Source organism: Hyaena hyaena, unplaced genomic scaffold (assembly GCF_003009895.1).
Source record: "Hyaena hyaena isolate Hyena2069 unplaced genomic scaffold, ASM300989v1 scaffold_620, whole genome shotgun sequence".
Lineage (NCBI taxonomy): Eukaryota > Metazoa > Chordata > Mammalia > Carnivora > Hyaenidae > Hyaena > Hyaena hyaena.
The window spans coordinates 851,968-865,320 of NW_024081254.1; positions in this window are offsets into that span (position 1 = coordinate 851,968).

A 13,353-nucleotide genomic window follows, 5' to 3' on the forward strand; every position below is an offset into this window, starting at 1 on the left:
CATAATGCATACAGTTGATGGGTCACTATGGTATACACCTGAAACTAATGTATCAACTATATGACATGTTATGTGTCAACTATACTCAAATACATCAAAATTTAAATTGAAAAATATTTAAGTTTTACAAATTTTAAAACTGAGGCATACCTGTTCTTAATTTTATAAGGCTTATGTCACCTTCTGATAAGATTTGATATGACAACTAAAGAAAGAGAGTTCCATGTACACAAGCATCAACCTCGAGTTGGCAACTCTGTTACTATATATCATCTGCATAAGAATTATGGAATATCATGGAGTGCATTATGTACTGTGCAATTAGGTGATGCCTTAGAATTCTGGGAGAAGAAAAAGTTTTTCTTCCCTCAAAGACCCATAGTGTTCCTCCTCGGTAATAATAAAACTTATGCGACCAGACTCATAACTCTTTTCACTTTGATTTCCAGGAACCTCAAATGTGGAGCTCAACTGTATCACACAGACTTTCCCACTCTTTCCTAATGCAGCTTTTTCATTTATATTAATATATTTCATAACTCCCAAACTCTATATGGATCATAGTTTGTTTTTTTGTTTGTTTGTTTGTTTTTTACCGAATGGGGGTTTGTGTAAGATGCCTAAAATCTTTTAGTGTATCAAGTAGAGAGAAATAATTAATTTGCTGATGAGACATAGGGAAAAGGTTGCATTAGTTTGCTAGGGCTGCCTGGACAAATACCAGAAATGGAGTGCTTTCAGCAACAGAAATGTACTGAGTCTTGTTTCTGGAAGCGAGAGGTCCAAAATCAAGTTATTAGCAGGGGTGATTCCCTCTGAGAGATCCGGGGGGGGGGGAATGCATCTGTTCCATGCCCCTCTCCTGGCCTCTGATAGGTTGCTGTCAATTCTTGGGGCTCCTTGGCTTGTAGATGCACTATCTTGATCTCTGCCTTCTTCTCCACATGGTGTTCTCCTTGTGTGCATATCTGTCTCTCTGTTCAAATTTCTCATTTTACAAGGACACAGTCATGTGGGGTTAAAGCCAATCGTAATTGCTTCATCTTAAATTGATCTTATTTCAAATAGAGATTTCACCTTTTTTTGTGGGGTACAGATGTGGAGGGTCACAATTCAACTCATCACAGAGTTCAGACAACTAATGAAAGGAAACAAAAAAAAATCAGGCCCATGTGACTTGAAAGCCCACAGTTGTCTACACTATCAAGCAACCCTCCTATGCCTCCCCAGTCCCGCTCAGCATGGGTGGGCTCCCCTACCTAAGTGCAGTTCGGTTCTTCTGAAAGCTCAAGCACTCGGCTCACAGGCCAAGAATAGGGACAGATGACTCCTGAGGCAGATGTGACTGGCTCTGGTGTGGACTGCATTTCCCCAGAGCTTTTGCCTGATGATTTGTAAAAGCAAAGGCTGAGGTGAGGCCTGGGTGTATACTGCTATCATCTAAGTTTTATTACAACTGCTGTAATAATAATAATCGGAGCAGGGTCATAAATTTTTCCTCCTTCAAGTTGGCTATGGGAAAATGCAGCTTTTTTTTCTTTCTGCCTACAAGGCATTGCATCTTTCTCCTGACTGCCCCCCCACCCCCCCCAGCTGCTTGTGTGGTGTTGGTGGTCATGGTGGTGAATGGCCAGCGGAAGATTAAAATTAGTTCCATTAGGTCAGGTAGCTCAATCCAATACTATAAACAAATTCACATTTTCCCCTCTTCTTGTGATTCTCTCCCAGATTGCACTGGGCATGTGGAGACTGTAGTGAGTTTCAAGACCTCTGAATAATGGACAGACAGGGTCTCTGAGTCTATTGGAGACTGAGGGATGTGAAGGTTTATGACAGTCTCTGGTGTGAGTTGTTCCCTGAATGGGGCCCTCCCTGCGATCTGATGCTCAAGTCGGACAGCCAGTCTCCTGCAGCCTGTTCAGGGCTAAGGGCCCCTCCCTGGAACCCTGGCCTTCTTTCATTTCTCACTGGCACAGCCTAGCAGTCAGCACCCATGCATTGGATTCAGGAGACCCAATAACTTCTCAGTCCCATCCCTGTCAAAGTCACAAACAGGCAGGCTCAAGAAAGCTAAGCACCAACATTTTCTCCACACCCAACTACACTGTGTCCCCTGGTTCACGCCCCTTCTCACTGTACCCAGTGGGTATGCAAGCAGCCAACAAAGTAATTTATCTGCTGCTGGCACTTTCTGTAACTAACACAAAATGTCTTTCCAGTCCTGGACAAAGTCTGGAGAAGGAAGAGCTGTTCTTCCCCTTCCTACCTTCCCCTTCTCTTCTCACATTCCGCAGATTGGAAGGGCAAAACTTTCTTTCCTTTCTTTTTCTGTCTACATGGGTCCTACCTGTGTACAACTATGATCTAGTCTATCCACAGACTTCTTGATAGTGAATTTTATAAAGCCTCTTTCTGTTGACAGTCTGGCTTTCATTGCAACCATCTAGCTGTTTACTGAAAATTCCCATTAGAAATATCAAAGAGCTGGATTTCATCTCGTTCTCTTTCCATTTCTCCAGTAATGATTCTACATCAGCTCTCCCCATAGTGGATGCTTTAGCTCATTTGGAAGGAAATCACACATTCACAAAAATGCAAAAGAGAAAGCAACTTGAATTCTGTTTCTGTCTCTATTTCTCTCTCTCCTCCTCCTCCTCCTTCTTTCTCACACACGCACAGTTCCAAATTTATTTCTATTACATAATAACCTATACCTCTTGAGCATGTAATCAGCATGTACAGTATGCTAACTTCTTGATATATATCATCTCACTTAATCTTGGCAACAACTCTGAAATACAGGACTTTTTAATACCATTTTTCACATGAGGAAACTGACGATTTTTCCCAAGGTAAATTGATTTCAAGTGGTAGAGCCAAAAAACTAAACCTGGTTCATTTTTTCTTTTGTTTATTTCAATCTAAAAAGCTATATGTACCTGAACTTCATTCTACCTTCTGGTCCCATTATCATTCTTTAAAAGCTGATTTTCTTGTGAAGCAATTCTACCAGTCTCTCCCAATCTCCCCCCAGATTTGTATGGTGCCTGAAACTATTTATAGCTTGTGATTCCATGAGCTCCCTCTCCCTTGATGTCACTGTGTCCCTGAGAATCAACTGCAACTCTCCCACTTAATTCTGACACTGATGCTTGTCCTTGCTACACAGAGATTGACTGTCACGGACCCCCTGTTGCCTGAACATTTTTCATGCCTAGTAAATATACTTGTCATCAATAACCTATTAGCATTCAGCAGCGGCAATAAAACAAAAATAAACAGTTTAAGAACAAACAGTTTAAGCTCCAGAATTTAAAGAAATCCATAAGCAAAGCAACTGACAGAGGGTAAGCTCTAGTTTTCTCCAAAGGCCAACTCTCCTTTCATAAAACAGCATCTAAGACTTCAGACCCAGCAGGGGGACTTCTTCCACAAAGACCCCGTAGCCTTCCATAAATATCTATTTGCTCACCAAGCTTTTCCCTGGTCCCTGCCGTTTTATACGTGTGTGTGCATATATATGTGTATAGGCGCATGTATATATATGTATGTATATGTGTATATATGCATACCTATGTATATATGTGTATATATAAGATTTATGGAAACCTTACATATTTTCCTTTTTGTTCCACACATCATTAGGACATCAGTAGGATGCTATTCCAGCTGCTTTCATTTACAAAACAAAAGCTCATATGTCATCATGAGGAAAATCTCATGTACCATCTTTCAGAAGCTCAATTAATTAGAAAATTGTCCTGCTCCCAAGCCCAGCAGCATGAATCAAACGCATGCCACTGCCTTTCCCAGGTGTCTGGACTTTCTACCGCTTCCTCCTTACCTACAAACTTTGGGGAAGGAGAGCCAGATAGTGCTCAGAACCATGTACAACATTTGCACCATCAGAAAGCAATTGGTACAACAAGCAATTTTGATAACAAGGTACAATTTTTTGACAAAAAAACAATAATAGTTTCAAAAGTGACAGCACACAGCTATAGAAAAGGGCAGATTAAAGAGAAGTGTCTGATAAAAGCACCTGTAGCTTTGTAATTTTAATCATCCTGACATTTTGATGAATGCTTAACCTCACCAGAAAGGCTGGCGGTTGAAGTGTTAATCATGGAATGCGCAAAGCCTGTTGCTGCTAGCTTGGAGCCTTGAACATAAACGTGCAAATGGGACCGAAGGTGTGAAGGATGCTCTAAATGCTTGAGCTTGCTGAACCAGTAGCACTGCAAGGAAACATCACTAATAGGTAAGCGTTTGTGGTCCTGGTTTGAAAAACACCTGCAAATACCATAGTATACAAAAGAAAAAGCAAGTTCACGGGCTCTGCAGAAGATATACGCACACATATGCACACATGCGCGCGCGCACACACACACTCATCCCCCCGCCCCCAAAGTACCTTAATGGCATCACTGGTGATGAGCTATAGAGCTTCGCCACCACAAAAGAATTTTAATGTATAATCTGTTCAACTCTTTCCACTACTCATTGCACTTTGGTATCCTATCATCATGGTTTTGTAAACCAATGATTCCAAAGACTGCTTCCCCGTTACCTATCCAATATCACTTTTTAAAGCATATACTTAAAAATCTCATTTAACAAGGGAGGTTTCTTTTGACAAAACTGGATATTCAGCTTCTGGTTGCAAACAAGTTCCATCATTCCTTTAAAACATTACAGGACATCGGGTTTGGTACGTTAAGTGCTGAAAAACCAACAACAAGAACAAGTATATTTCCTCTTATTCTGACAACTTTCTGAAGATAGTATCAGGTACATTTAATGTCAGAAAACATATCAATGTTAAGGGCTAAATTATTTTCACATAAAACAAATCAGGTGAAGAGCATTTAATGGTAGGTAGTGCTGGGAGAACCAAGTCATTGAAATGAAGAAGAAAATAAGGGAATAATCCATTTCAATGTGATCGACATTTTAAGCCATAAAGAGAATAGCATTAAAGACAATAAAAATTACCCCTCTCTTACGTGATGCAAGAATTTAAAAATAATTGTAACTTAACAATAAGTATGTGCTCCACTTGCCAGAAGTTAATAGCTGATTTAAAAGAAAGCAGGAACCACACAGGCCCTCTGTCTAGATATTAGAAAAAATTAATGGACAGGGAATAAGGAGAATGAAGTGAGGAGGAGGAGGATACATCATAAATGTTATCTCATGTAATCACCTGGATGAGGTCACAAAATAACCTAAGAGTTTATTAAAACCTAAGAATGTATATTATAATGCACATAAATTGCTTTGTTTCCTTTTAGGATGCTATGTGTTGAGCTCCACAATGACAATTTGCTTTACTCTAATTACGATGTGCTTCCCTTTCTTATAATAACAAAAATATATTTAACCTACATGATGCAGGGCATGAAGTAATTAAGAATGACTATGAAGCTATTGTTGCAAGAGATGTGTTTAATGAGGGTACCTAGGAAATGCCTGGTCACTAGTCACTGAGAAAATCGGCTTTCAGCTCAGACCGCAAGCAGCAGGTGATGCCCTCCAGACAGAGGCTTTACCACTCTCTCGTGAATGCCAAGGACATGCTGACCCAGCCAGGATACACATCTGATAAAAGGAGCCAGAAAGAGAGCACTGAGTGGGGAAGACAGGGCAGGGTGGTGGGCAGTGAGAAGGGGGGAAGTGAATGAGTTAGACCATTACCCATTTTCCCTAACCAGTAGGCTGGCTTCTGAGTTTGGCAGAACATGCTGACCATTAATAAAAATAAAACTTAATAAGCACGAGCCAAACAAGAATCAGGCATTTGAACAAACCTATAAACAATATCTAAGACCTAGGATGAAGAGTCAAAAACAGGAGCTGGATCTCCTGGTTTAGAGAACATGATTCAAGAGGACTGTAAATCATGATTCAAGAGGACTGGGTAAGAGAGACTTGCCCAGAACCTGGAACGAGGACCAAAGTGAGACCAGAACTATCCCATCCATCACAGTCGTTGGGACTATTTTGGGATTCCTAGTGAAGAGAAACTACACGTATCTTAGAACTTACTATATTATATATGGTGAATCAGCCATTCTCAAAAACAAACAAACAAATAAATAAAAAGCCTTGGACCCCTCATAAAATCCCAAATTGAACAGTTACTCTAGACTTTGTGACATACTGACAGCAAGAGCAGGTGAGTACCACCAACAATTATAAGATTTTAGTTCCCAACTTGTACCAAACAAAATTCACAGCAACACACACAATTTTTTGCATGTGGTTTATTTCTAACAGGGTTGCTGCAGTGTTTTTCATACATTAACTGGGAGTAATTTTAGTCAATGGTGCTGTTTTTCTGCAATTTTTTCCATCTCATCAATGGTGCCTCCATCTCTCTAGTGCACAGATGGAAAAGCTTGGCGTTAACCTTGGCTTCTCTGTTTGGCTCAAACCTCGTATTGAAACCATCAGCAAATCCTCTCAGTTCTACCTTTAAAATATCCATAACCAGGCCATTTCTCATCATGGTCACTGCTTCCACCTTGGTCTAAACCACTACCATCTCTTTCCTGAATTATTGCAGTACTCTTCTGACTAGCCTCCTTTCCACCCTGCCCTGCCCCCCGAGATCCTCTTCTCAGCATGCCCAGCAGAGTGTCTCCTTACAATATTAAGCCAAATCGTGTCATTCTTCTACTCAAACCCAACAAGGGATTCCTCACTTCTCACTGGCTTTTAAGGACTTACACAACCTAGCAATTCTCCCACTCCCTTGACCTCATCACCTTTTGTTCACCTTTTTGTTCTTGGCTGCGGCTAAGTTGGCCTCCTTACAGTTCTTCAAAGGTACCTGGCCTGTTTCTACCTCAGGGCTTTGGCATTACCTCTGCCTGGAATATTCTTCTGGACAGAGATGCAGGCTTTGCTACTTTACCTCCTTGAGTATTTTTGCTCAAATGTCAGTCTCAATAAGCCATACCTAGACCATTAACTTTTTTTCAATGTCCTGTCCTTCCCCAAATCTCTACCCTCTTTCCTGCTTTATACTTCTTGTTAGTGCTTATCGCCTTCTAATATATGTCCTGTTTTCTTACTGTTTTTATTCCCAAACTAGATTTTTAGTTTCAGGTGAGAAATCTTGCTTCGATCACTGCTGTGTCCCTCACACTGAGAATAAGTGTCTGACAACGAGTAAGATCTTAAATAAATATTGATTAATTGAATGAATAAATGTAGAGTTAACCATTATGTATACAACTGGGAGCAAAATACAACTTTACATTGGCAGGCTGTTTCATTCACTGGAAAGAGCAGAGAAAGATGAAATGGTTGGTGTCTAATGAACAAAACAAATGAATAAACAAAAAGCATAAACAGCCCTATAAATACAGAGGACATGCTGACAGCTACCAGAAGGAAGGAAGGTGAATGATTGAGCAAAATGGGAGAGGGAGATAGACTTCCAGTTATGGAATGAATTAGTCTTAGGAATAAAAGATACAGTATAGGAATATAGTCAATGGTACTGTAATAGCATTGTATGGTGACAGATGGTAGCTACATTTGTGGTAAGCACAGCATAATGTATAGAGATGGTGAATCACTAAGTAGTACACCTGAAACTAATGTGACATCGTGTATTGACTATACTCAACAACAGTGACAATGACAACAATAACAAAAGAAATGGTTAGCAGGGGTGATGGAAGGAAGGAGAAGTGAATTGACTAAGGTCCCTACTAAGTGCTTGACATCTACTGGGATTGTATATGGTCATATTATCCCTAATGAATTTCCCAAGAAACTTAAGAAGTAGATTATATTTATCATCTTGATTCTACAAGACAGAGAAAGGTCTGCGAAATTAACCAGGAATAAAATAAGGTCACTACAGTTAGATCTTGAAGTCATCCACAGGTCCGTCTAATCTTGAACTGAGTGCTCAAGAGAATATGTCTTAGAAAACATCCTATGACCTTCTGGATATTTGAACACACTTGGATAAGGGAGAGGGAGGAGGGATGGGTGGTGAGTACATCTTCCCAGTGTCTGGTGACAGGTTGACAGTGATGGAAAGAACCAGGACACAGGATTAGCAGACACTATTCAACTTCACATATTTTTCTGATGCTTTGAGTAATGGAAAGAGAAAACACATTTCTCAAGGCTTACACAACTCCTCAGGAAGCCAGCAGAAGTTTCTCCTCTCCTTTTTGTCCTGAGGCTAATTAGTATCAAACAAATGATAAATCTGACGTATTCTCTTCAATGTGTTCTCAAATGAAAGCGTCACTGAAACATTTCAATCTTTCTAAAAACACTCCAATCTTTTTTAATTGTCTAACCACAGAATATAGGTGTATATATGTATGTATATGTATATATACATAATGTATATATATTCACTATTTATGTAAATGATACATATATAAAATTTTAATCAAAGAATACTTAATACTTGAAAGACTCACTCTGAGAAAGTGAACTATGTAGATCAAAGCTTCCAATGAATCAATTTCCCAGGAAAGTTATGTTTTTTTCCTAGCAGTGTGGGATGAAGAAATGTTTTCTTTTGTTTCTCTTATAATTAAACTTGTTTGAAACTTGTGAAGAGGTGAGAAAGGAATAGTTATACACGTGTAACAGCTCCCTGATGTCTGGTCCTCAATGGATCTCTGATTTGGTGGGGAAAACATCAGAGTTTAAACAAGCCTCAAAAAAAGTCATGTTTCTACACACTGAGAATAAATATGTGAAAGAACTCTAATAAATATGTGAAAGAACAAAAGCAAGCTGACATCCATCTCCTCTACACAGCCTATTTGCTGAAGAAATAAGATATGTCTTAATGGCTCAAGGGACTCAGGCAACAGATGCATTCTTTAAATACTGCAAAATGGATGGAGAAAAGAGCAAAAGAAATATAGTGGTCAGAAATATTCTGATTCACATGAGGTGCTTTATTCCCAGATTTTTTTTTTTTAATCTTCATGATATAGCCTATCTTCTAGTATTCTTCCTAATCCCTGCAGGTTTGGGAGTCAGGGGTGGGCAGTGAGTAAGGAACTAAATCACAGTTCAGTCACACATATTGGGACTAGGCAGAGTCATTATGGCCTCACATTACCATCCTTCAGGTATGTAGCACCATAGGTTTGCCTTCCAGCCAATTTCAACACAATTCTGGGAGGCAGATCGATGTTAAAATGACTCTTAAAAAATTGTAGCCCCAGAGAATGTCACAGTCTTGTTCTGAGTCATGGATATCCTGGTCAGCAGTACAGTGAAAACTTGTGAACATATTTCTCAAAGTGGTCTGGGGGCAAGCCCTATAGAATTGGCGTCATCACAATTCAGTGTAAAAAATTATTGGAAATCAAGAGACTCAGGTTGTAGTTTCTGCCTATGCCATGAACTGACTGAGGAAATTTGAACTTATAATAATTGCACCTCTTTGGGTCTCAGTTTTATCAGTTGCAAAGAGTGACCTTGAACAAGCTGCCTATTTCCTCTGGACTTCACTTAATTATCCATTATAAGCAAGCTGGCTCTGGTGTTTTATAATATTAGTGAGATTCTTATTATAATGCTGCTTTTTTAATCTAGTTAATGTCCCTGCCTACAGTAGGCATTTAAGGAAGATTCTGAGTAGAATTAGCCAAATGATCAAATAATATCTCTTAAGATTTGGGATTATTTGCTTGGTCACTGAAAATATGAAGATCAGAGGCAGTGCAGCTTGAGGGGAAAGGTCACTGGATCGGAATTCCTGCTGCATTTTGGCTTCTAGTACCAACTTTGCTTCCTGCAACATGATTTATAACCTTAGCTGGTGGTTAGATTTGCAAGACTCCTTATGAGTAAACAGTTATGTGCTATATATTTTAACAACAGATTTTTCAAAGGAGGAGACTTATAATCCTTTCTGTGATGTCTGAGGAAGGAAGTCTATTGGTTTAAAGCAAAATAAAGGTATCAATGGGATGAAAAAATGGCCTGGAACTCTGAAGTATTGAACACTGAAATGGGATACACTTTGGCATCTCAAACCACAAATAGCTACCTGTTTTAAATGTTGTATTCACTTTTTTTATAAGTTTACTTATTTTGAGAGAGAGGGAGAGAGAGAAAGAAGGAGGGAACATGTGGGGGGGGGGGATGATGGGGAAAGAGAGAATTCCAAGCAGACTCCATGCTGTCAGCAAAGAGCCCCAGGTGAGGCTTGATCCCATGAACCATGAGCTCATCACAGGAGCCAAAATCAAGAGTCAGATACTTAACAGACTGGGCCACCCAGGTGCCCCACTGTATTCACTTTCTATTGCTGCAGAACAAATTATCAAAACCCTACTGGTTTGAAATAAATCTTAGTTCACAGTTCTGAAGATCAGAAGTCCTGGCTGGCTCAACTGGGCTTTACTCAAGGTATCACGAAGTCAGAATCAAGGTGCTGACCTGCAGGGCTCCCATCTGGGAGCCACTTCAGGTTGCTCATTCAGATTATTGTCCAATTTCAGATATTTGTTGCCCTAGGTCTGAGAACCAGTTTTCTTCGCTAGCTGTCAGCTATGAATCTTTTTCAGTAACTGATGGCCACCGACATCCTTCTTAAAGACCCTTTCATTTTTCAGGTCAAATCCTTTCTACTTTGAACTCGTCCACTTTCACTTCTTTCTTCTTCTGCCACTAGCACAAGAATGATCTCTGCTCTTAACAGCTGATGTAAGTAAATTAGGTCCACTGGGATAATCTTCTCCTTTTAAATGTGGTCAACTGTGCCACATAACATAAGGGAGTGATAACTCACCACATTTAAAGATTCTGGAGATTAGCCATGTAGAATTTGGGGGCCATTTCTAGAAACTCTAATATATGTGTTTTTGTTATGTCTTTTCTAGAGTCACAAGGCCTAAACAACAATGACCTTTTTGCCAGGATATTTCAATAACATTCAGTTTTTGCAAAAAAATAACAGTGTTAGATCCATGCAAAGAATGACACAGGAGTGTCTTCTATTTTTGAAGAATTCACGGGTTATTAGCATTTTTGTGACCAGAGTACATCACAGGTGAGGACACTCAACAAATACTTCCCAGTCACTTTATACATAGTCAAACTAGGATTCAAAGGTAACTAAATTTAAATACACATAGCCACAATCAAACTAGGAAGTCAGTGAACATCCAAGAAATGCAATCCATCCATATTTGGAGTCTCTCATCCACAGTGACACAGGGCATCCCTGAAATCTTCGAGAGACTGCACCTGTAGTGAGTCATTCATACTGACAAAGGGGGGGCCCCAAATCTCCCAGACCCTGAGCTGGGGTCATGAACATCCACACACAACAGGGTGAACCAACCTCTCCCAGACACTGCACTTACAGTCACTCATTCATACTGACAAAGGGGATCCCAAATCTCCCAGACGCCAAGCTGGGGCAATCACATGTCCATAGTCAACAGGGTGACCCCACCTCTCCCAGACCCTGTACCAGTGGTCACTCACCCATGCTAACACAGGGAGACCCCTAAATCTCCTAGATCCCAAACCTAAAATCTCTCATCCACACTGACAATGGGTGACCTCCAAATCTCCCAGACACTGAACTGGGGTGGTCACACATCCGCTACACTCACCAGGGTGACCCCACCACCTCCAGAGCCTGCACCTGGGGGCACTCAGCCATACTAACACAGAGGGATCCCCCCAATCTCCCAGACCATGCACCTAGGACTACTCATCAATACAAATGTGTAGGAGGACCCCCAAATCTCCCATACCATGAGCTGGGGTGTTCATACACCCACATGCACCAAGGTGACCCTACCTCTACTAGGCCCTGTACCTCAGGTCACTAATCCATCCTGACAAAGAAGGACCCCAAATCTCCCAGACCCTGCATCTGGGGTCACTCATCCATACTAACACAGTGGGTTATTATAGTCCCCCTATATTCCCAGATCCTGCACTTCAAGTCACTCATCCTCAGTGACACAGGGGGACCCCAGAATCAGCCAGATAATGCCTCTGTGGCCACTAATCCATACTAACAAAGGGGGACCCCCAAATCTCCCAGGACATGACCTGAAGTTGTCACATGTCCATACTCACTGGTGTGATCCCACATCTCCCAGACACGGTACCGCAGGTCCCTAATCCATTCTGACACAAGACAACTCGAAACTCTCAAACACTGCACCTGGGGTCACTCAGCCATACTGACACAAGGAAACCCCCGAGTACATGTCCACATTCACAAGGGTGACCACAACCTGTCCCAGATTGTACACCTGAGGTCTCACCCCTATTGATAATGGGGGTCCCCCAAATCTCCCAGACTCTGAGCTGAAGGAGTCACACGTCCATAACACCACTGTGCCCCCTCCCCGACCAGACCCTACTCCTGGGATAATTCATTCGCCCTGACACAGGAGGACCCCCAAATATCCCAGACCCTGCACCTAGGATCGTTCACCAATATCAACATAGGGAGACCCTCAATCTCCCAGACCCTGAGCTGGGGTGGTCACATGTCCACACTCACGAGGGTGAACCCACCTTTCCCACACCCTCCAACTAGGGTCACTTATCGATACTGACAGAGGGGGACTCCTAAATCTCCCAGAACCAGAGCTGGGGTGGTCACACATCCACACTCACCTGAAGTACATACAAATAACCAACTGAAATAATGAATATAAAATACAGCTCTAAGTGGTTTTGTTCCTAAATGTATGGATTCATTATCTTCAGGTAATTATAGTTTTCTGAATAAATGCCACAAAACTCCCTACTTTATTCCTTTGTGCATGCTTCCAAAGTATAAAGAGACAAATATGTAGGCTAAAGTACTGAACAGGAGACAGAGGGTGACAGAGAAAGGATTTTAATATGTTAAGTAAAGTAATTAAAACAAAAAAATTTCTGATGAATGGAAACTCAAAAACTCCTTTTAATACTCCTTTTAATGACATAGATTGTATTGAAAAATTCGAGCACAAGCAGAAAAAAATGAAACGAAAATGGTATCAGCTTATGGAGTTATATAACAGCAGTCAAAGAAAGTGGTTCAGCTCATTTTTCTACTAGATAATAATAATTTAACACTCATCTCACTGAACATTTTGTTTCTGCCCATTCACTCTGAGGAGGCATTTGAATTACTGTAGACAACTTTTACTGTCAGTCAAGTGTCTAAAGTATCACACCAATTGCTTCTGAAATATTTTAAGATAAATAAGGAATCTTGACATGTAAAATTGCTTTTGATATCTGTTGAGAATCATCGTTCAATAACATAACTTGATACCAATACTTGAGGCTGGCAGTTACATCAGATTCTTAAGATGTCTGCCTTTCAGTAAT